Source organism: Myotis lucifugus, unplaced genomic scaffold (assembly GCF_000147115.1).
Source record: "Myotis lucifugus unplaced genomic scaffold, Myoluc2.0 scaffold_1, whole genome shotgun sequence".
In the NCBI taxonomy this organism is placed as follows: domain Eukaryota; kingdom Metazoa; phylum Chordata; class Mammalia; order Chiroptera; family Vespertilionidae; genus Myotis; species Myotis lucifugus.
This window is the reverse complement of record NW_005871049.1, coordinates 1,207,762-1,214,900: the sequence shown is the minus strand read 5'-3', so window position 1 is coordinate 1,214,900 and position 7,139 is coordinate 1,207,762.

Genomic DNA, 7,139 nt, shown 5'->3' with positions numbered 1-7,139 from the left:
TTAGTCTGTGTGTCGAGCCCCATATGGCCATAAGCCATGCGGGCATGGGGATGTGTTCCCCTGCCACAGGAACGTCAGGAATCCATTGCATGCCGGGAAGAACTCTTTAGTCTTTTTTTTAAAAAGAGTCTTACTTTAAAGATCCTAGTTGAACCCCACAGTCTATGTTAAGAAATAGCTAAGGTCATCAGTGAAAATGAGAAAATTACTGAACTGCTATTATTGATTAAAAATGTAATTTTGTTTAAAGAACAGTTCTCACTTAGATGAGCAGTGCTTTAAACAATTAAATTTATTATCCTAATAAAATAATTAAGATACAATTAAGAATACAGTAAGCTCAATTGAAAAAATTCGGACATGACCATTTTATTGTAAATAAACAAAGGAGAGCCCAGCTGATGTGGCTCAGTTGGTTGAGCATTGTCCCATGCACCAAGAGGTCCCTGGTTCAATTCCCGGTCAGGGCGATTCCAGGTTGTGGGCTCAATCCAGATTGGGGGGAGGGGGGCGTGCAGGAAGCAGCCAATTGATGTTTCTCTCTATGTTTCTATCTGTCCTTCTCCCTTTCTCTCTCTCTAAAAAACAAATAAATAAAAATATATTTAAAAAAATAAACAAAGGACATGTCCAGGCTTACGCCAAGATTTTACAATTTTTATTGGTTCAGAAAAATAAGATAAAAATTTCTCAAAAATTTTATGCCTCATCTATAATATATAAGCAATGATAACCAGGGAAATCAACACATCAAAGCAAATTCCAAGTGAGACCCTGAATCACTGTTTATTGGCTAAATATTTTTGGTAGTTTGGGGGCAGCATTGGAGGAAACTCTACTATATGCCAGGCCAATGGTTCTTGAAATTGTGATCACGAGAGCAGCAGTGTCACTGGTTAGAAATGCAGATTCTGAGTTACCACCCAGACTCAGCGCATCAGCAGTTCAGGAGGTGGGCCCAACAGTCTGTGTTGCACACGCCCTCCAGGTGCTTCTGACGGAGGCTTCTGTTTGAGAGCCCCTCTGGAAGGCACACCGTTTCCTTCCTATTGTCCTAACTACAGGAAAAGAGCAGTGATGTACAAAGCACACAGCAAAGGTATTTTGGCCAGGATGTTGAAAACAACTCTAGGTAACTTAAGCACAGATGGAATATATTAGGAGAACTTCAGTGGACCACAGAATCCTTGCTAGATTTTATGATAGAGATGGGGCCGTGATCAACACATTTGAACAGCCAAGGAGCAGACTCTTTTATCAGAAACAGTATGGCCAGGAGGCCACCCCTGCTCTCCTAGGAGTTAATGCCATCTGTCCTGCCACCTCAGAGTCACTCTCTCAAGATTGTAAGCTCTGGGAGGAGTTCCCCATCAGCTGAGTGTAGTCCAGGCCCCAGGCCCTGACTGCCTGGGGACAGCAAGAAGGAAAGAGGAAGCCCCTTTTATTTTTGTAGTGGGAACTGGGGCCCTGCCTCCTGCCCAAACTACACATAGTAGGGCTTTCTCCGTAATAGGAAGAGAACTGAACCGTCCTGAAATGATGAATGTCTATCTCAGGGATGTGATGAGGGAAGGAGGGCAGCAGATGAACATTTCCTATAATTTCATTAAATGGCTACCAATAATTTAGAGTTCAGGTTTGGTTCCCCAAGGACACACAGGCTTGAATGTGATGATAGAGGCAACCTAACGAGAGGAAAGACGGAAGGAAGTCTGTGATTTAAAACAAACTGGAAAACTCATGAATCACACACTCTTGCACTAATTATCCCAAGAGAGCTGTAGTAAGTGCCCAACTGTGGCAAATATTAGCCGTACTTTCTGCTGGCAAGGAGGTGACCCAATCCCCAGTCCTGCAGATGCGCTCGACCAGTAACCAAACCACGCTCTATGCATTCTGCCCAGTGTTTAAATCGAGCTCATCTTTCTGCTGAGATCCGGCGAGGCTCTTATCTTACCCTGATTGTGCAAAAATAGAAACAAGAGCAGATGAAAGTGACAAAGATTCCCCTTGCACCAAAAGGGGTGGGAGCTGTACCTCATTACTTAAAGGCATGACTCTAAACAAATTAAGTTAATTTGGGGTTCTGGTTTGTGTGAGAAAGGGCGGCTCTATAATTATTAGCTTCTATTCCTACTCGGTGAACATGATACAGATTTTCAAGGATAGCGATCTCAGATTCAGGTTTATCTGTTTTTTGGTGCCTGTCGGGGCGGTGTGGTGTGCAGAAAGCTAACACTTTGTCCACCTGTCTGTCTCTCCAGTGTGCATCCATCTCCTATCGGCTCAGCATCTCCCCAGATGAATGGGGCTTAGGCCACAAAACAGCTTTAAGACTTCCATTTTTTTCTTCCCCAGGAACAAAATTTTAGAAAACAGTTTTTCATTTGTATGCACCAATTGATAAGTTCACTTTTCCTCATTATTGTACTGTAGAATTTTAAGCAAACGTTTATTAATATGTTAATGTGCAAAGACATTTTATTTGCTATTAAACTATTTTTATTGTGAAATGTGACACATTTCCCAGAAAGTGAAATTCCTGTGCCTTCATCACGAGGTAAAGAATAAAGCATTGCCAGACTCCAGGAGGCGCTCCCCTCAACTCCCCTGACCCCAATCTCTGCCCGCCTCCTCCCCTGGTAACCACTCTCCTGGATGAATCCCTAAGCATACAGTTTTCTTTTGCCTGTTTTTGAACTTTCTATAAATGGAAACACACAGTATGTACTATTTTGCATTTGTTTTTAAAAAAATGATTATTCAACATTATGTTTTTGAGTTTCACCCATATTTTGGGGTTGTGGCTATAACTCATTTATTTGTATTGTTTGTATAATATTCTATTGTGTGACAATATGTCAATCTATTTATCCACTCATGGGCATTTCGATTATTCCTATTTTGGGCTAATTATAAACATTATGTTAAATTGCATTTCCTGATTACCACTAAGGTATATTAGAAGTTTGGGGTGTTGTCATTGTTTTTTAAATCCATTTTTCTATGGGATTTTTTGCTTTTCTTACTGATTTATAGGCATTCTTTATGTTGTTTGGATAAGACCTCTCTGTCGGTTTTCTTTTTTCCTATTGTTTTATTGTGGCAAAATACACATAAACATAAAGATGACCATCTTAACCACTCTTAAATGTAAAGTCAGTGGTATTAAATACATTCATAATGTTGTGCTACATAACCAGAACACCATTCATCTCCAAACTCTTTTGATTTTGTAAAACTGAAACTCTGTACCCATTAAACAATAACTCCCCATTCCTCACTTCCCCCCAGCCCCTGGCAATCTCCATTCTACACTCTGTTCCTGTGAATTTGTTTATGTGAGCTATCTATAATAATAAAAGCATAATATGCTAATTAGACTGGATGTCATTCCTGACAACCTTCCAGACGAAGCCGGGGCTGCAAGGGAAGCCCAGGTCCAGGGTGCCAGAGGGAAGCCGGTGCCAGCATCCGGGGGTGGCGGGGCGGGAGGGGAAAGGAAGGCCTACTCTTACACGAATTTTGTGCATTGGGCCTCTAATCTTATGTAAGTATGATCATATAATAGTTTTCTTTTTATGACTGGCCTATTTCACCTAACATAATGGCCTCATGGTTCATCTACTTTATAAACTGTGTCAGAAATCCCTTCCTTTTTAAGGCTGAATAGCATAGATAGGGCACACTTCGTTTATTTATTCATCCGCCGATAGACACTTAGGGTGCTTTCACCTTTTAGCTATTATGAATAATGCTGCTATGAACATTGGTGTACAAATGTGTAAATTTGTCTTCAGTTCTTTTGGGTATATACCCAAAAGTGAAATTGCTGGATCATATGGTAATTCTATTTTTGGTTTTTGAAGAACATCCATATTCTTCCATAGTAGCTGCACCATTTTACCTTCCTACCCACAGTGCATGCACAAGAGTTCCAATTTCTCCACATCCTTGCCATCACTTGTTTTCTGGTTTTTTTTTTTTGGTTTGTTTATTTGTTTTGTTTTGTTTTTGACAGTTGCCACTTTAGTGGGTGTGAAGTGCTAACTCACTGTAGTTTTTATTCGCATTTCCTTAATGACTAATGACATTTAGCACATTTTCATGTGCTTGTTGGCCACGTGTATAGCTTCTTTGGAGAAAAGTCTAGTAAAGTCCTTTGCCCATTTTTGAATTGGGTTGTCTGGCAAGGGATTTTAAAAGTCAGTTAGGTATGGCCCCTGCATCCTGTGGCTCACATGTAGTCATGGGGAACAGCACACACGCAAATCATTCAAACAATGTGCAAAGGAGGCAGAAGAGCTGAGGAAGGCTTCCCTTCCTCATGGACACCGATATGCTATTGGTATCAGTGAACAAAGGGAAGAGTTCAACTGCTGCACTTGGAAGCATGTGGAAGGTGACTGCTTGCTGAGCACTTTTGCTCCATATCTTAAGCAGCAAATTCCTACAGAGGTTCAAAAATTAGCAGCGATTAGTTCAGGAGTATCACCAATTTAAATATGCTTGGGACAGATGGTTGGTAATTTTATATCTCATAAGGCAGCCCCCAACCTTTGCTTTTTAAAAGGGTTAGACAAGCCACATCTATTTCCACTGTGAGTTTTCATCTTAGGTTGTCACTTAGAGGTACAATAAATTTACACATTGCAATTTGCTCAGGAGCAAGGTCGGTGAGCACAGGACAGGGCTACCATGCCTCAAATAAGGGAGAGTCCTGGATTAAATGGGAAACGTTTTATTTTCACTAAGGAAAGTACTAGCTGCAAAGAAGAAAGACTGTACTTATTACCATTGAATTTATGAGTTATGGTTGGATTCTTAACTCATTGTTGAAAATGAAAAGACTTGAATGTTCATTGTTATTCTAAATAAACCACACCGCATCTGAATGAAATATGTTGATAATGATGGGCTGGTCTCGGGAGAATGCTTCCCTTGGAAAAGGGGAACATCTCATCAGGGCTGTTTCATGGAACCCATGGGACAACTCATCCTTCCCCTGGAGGAGTTTCCACTCCCGGTGCAATCCTTTGCAGAGTGAGTCCTATATAAGTGGGAGGGGAAAGGGGTGTCAGGAGCTGGGTGCCAACAGTGAATCACTCAGGAAAGTTGTGAGCCTGCCAGTTGCCTGGAATATGGTATTTGGGTGGCACTAGGTTGTTTTGCCTAAGAGTTATTTCTCCTCTTACCAGGGAGAGGTGGCCTAAAAGTTCAAATGAGAGTTGCCGCCTTGACCTTAGGTCACGCAGATTAGAAAATTCCTGGGGTTCTGACAGGAGAAGAGAAACTACATATAGAAAGCCGGATGTATGGCGTGGGCAGAGAGAAAGCCCGTGTCTCTGTCTACCAGGGTTCTTAGCGTGGGTGCTCTCCTTGGAAATCCTTCTAGAGAAGCCCCATAAAACTGCTTTCAAGCTTCCTTTGGATTCTAATTTCTTTTCTGTTTTCAGAGAGTAGAAGGGAGGGGGAGAACACACACACACACACACACACACACACACACACACCAATGTGAGAGAGACACATCGATTGGGTGCCTTCCACATGTGCCCGGGAGCGCAGGGATCAAGCCTCCAACTGAGGTACATGCCCCTGACAAGCATTAACCGTGGACCCTTCAGTCCGAGCGCGGATGCTCCAACCACTGAACCAAACCGGCTAGGGCATGGATTCTGATTTCTTGATCACCCAAACATTACTTTCCCACCTTTCCTCAAACCTAGAGACATGCTATCAACTGTTTAACAATCATTTGTTTCCTTCCCTCAAAATGCATAAGGAACTAAAAGTCCAAGGCATATAAGATCCAGACTAAACCCCAGAGCAATGAATTCCCTGGCCATCGCTGCCTTAGGGATACAACCTGGAGCAGATGTGGCATCCGCAGAATGGGCTGAAATACTCCCCTATTTGCTGGCTCTGTGATGAGCATGGGTGATTCCCTTAAATCTCTGAGCTTCAATTTCTTCTTCTATAAAATAGATATAATATTGACATCAAACTGTTATTATAGGCATTACTGATATGGAAGACAATGTTGGCATAAAAACACTTTGTAAGAGTGTCATATAAATGATTGTTCTTAATCTAGAGGTATTTGTATCTAAACCTGCAAGCTTCCAGAGAGGGACTGTGTTTCCTTCATGTATTTACTCAACTGAATGCATAGGTGGTGACTAGAACTTTATAAATAATAAAAGTTCCCATAATTTTTAACAACTGTTAAATGTTATGATACTCCATCCCTGTCTGCCCCTCCACCCCCAGAAACACACACACACACACACACACACACACACTCACACAGGTTTTCTAAGCAATCACATTTCTCAAAGACGAGCAAATGAGGGTTATGGAATATTTTCCCATTTATGACTCATCCAAACTGAGTGAGGTGTTGACTTTGGGGGTGAGGGGAGACTCATACACCGAAACACCTTTTTATTACTGGTAACTCCCAAGTCATTTGTCAGACTTTCGTTGTATGTAGTTATGCTTTAGGAATGTAGGACTCAAATCCACAGTCATGCAATATATCATGAGATGACACAATTCTAATGTCTTTGAGGGTTTTTCCATTTTTAATGATTACTAAAAAACTATCAGTGACAAAATTTGACTCCCCTCTATTCAATCTCCCAGCCAGAGGTTGGCAGTTGAGTGAAGAGACTCCCATAACTTTTTCTATACATATACTACCAGATATAGAATATTCTTACATATAATAGTATATATGCACTGATATTTCTTAATTCACCCATTTAAGACATTACCTACTGGCTTCCCATCATGAAAGACGAGGAGTTAGGTAGCTAACACTTCCCTCTTCCTGCCTCCATTTTTGTGCTTATATTTGGTTCTTCTATTTGTACTTAAAAATAATTTTTTTGAACCTGTTTGCTCTTTAGTGGTTAACTCGTGACCACTCCACGTTAGCTGAAGATATTCGTCCCCTACCTTCTGCTCTGCTCCTCTGCACTCCCACCTTCATCTTTGTCAGCTGAACTTTGAGAATGCCAAGGACAACGACATTCATTCATGTTTTCTTCTGCATATAGAGTCTACTTCCCTGTTTTATTGTTGGTTCCATGAGTTGATTGTTTCAGAATCAAGATGAACATCAAACAAAGTAC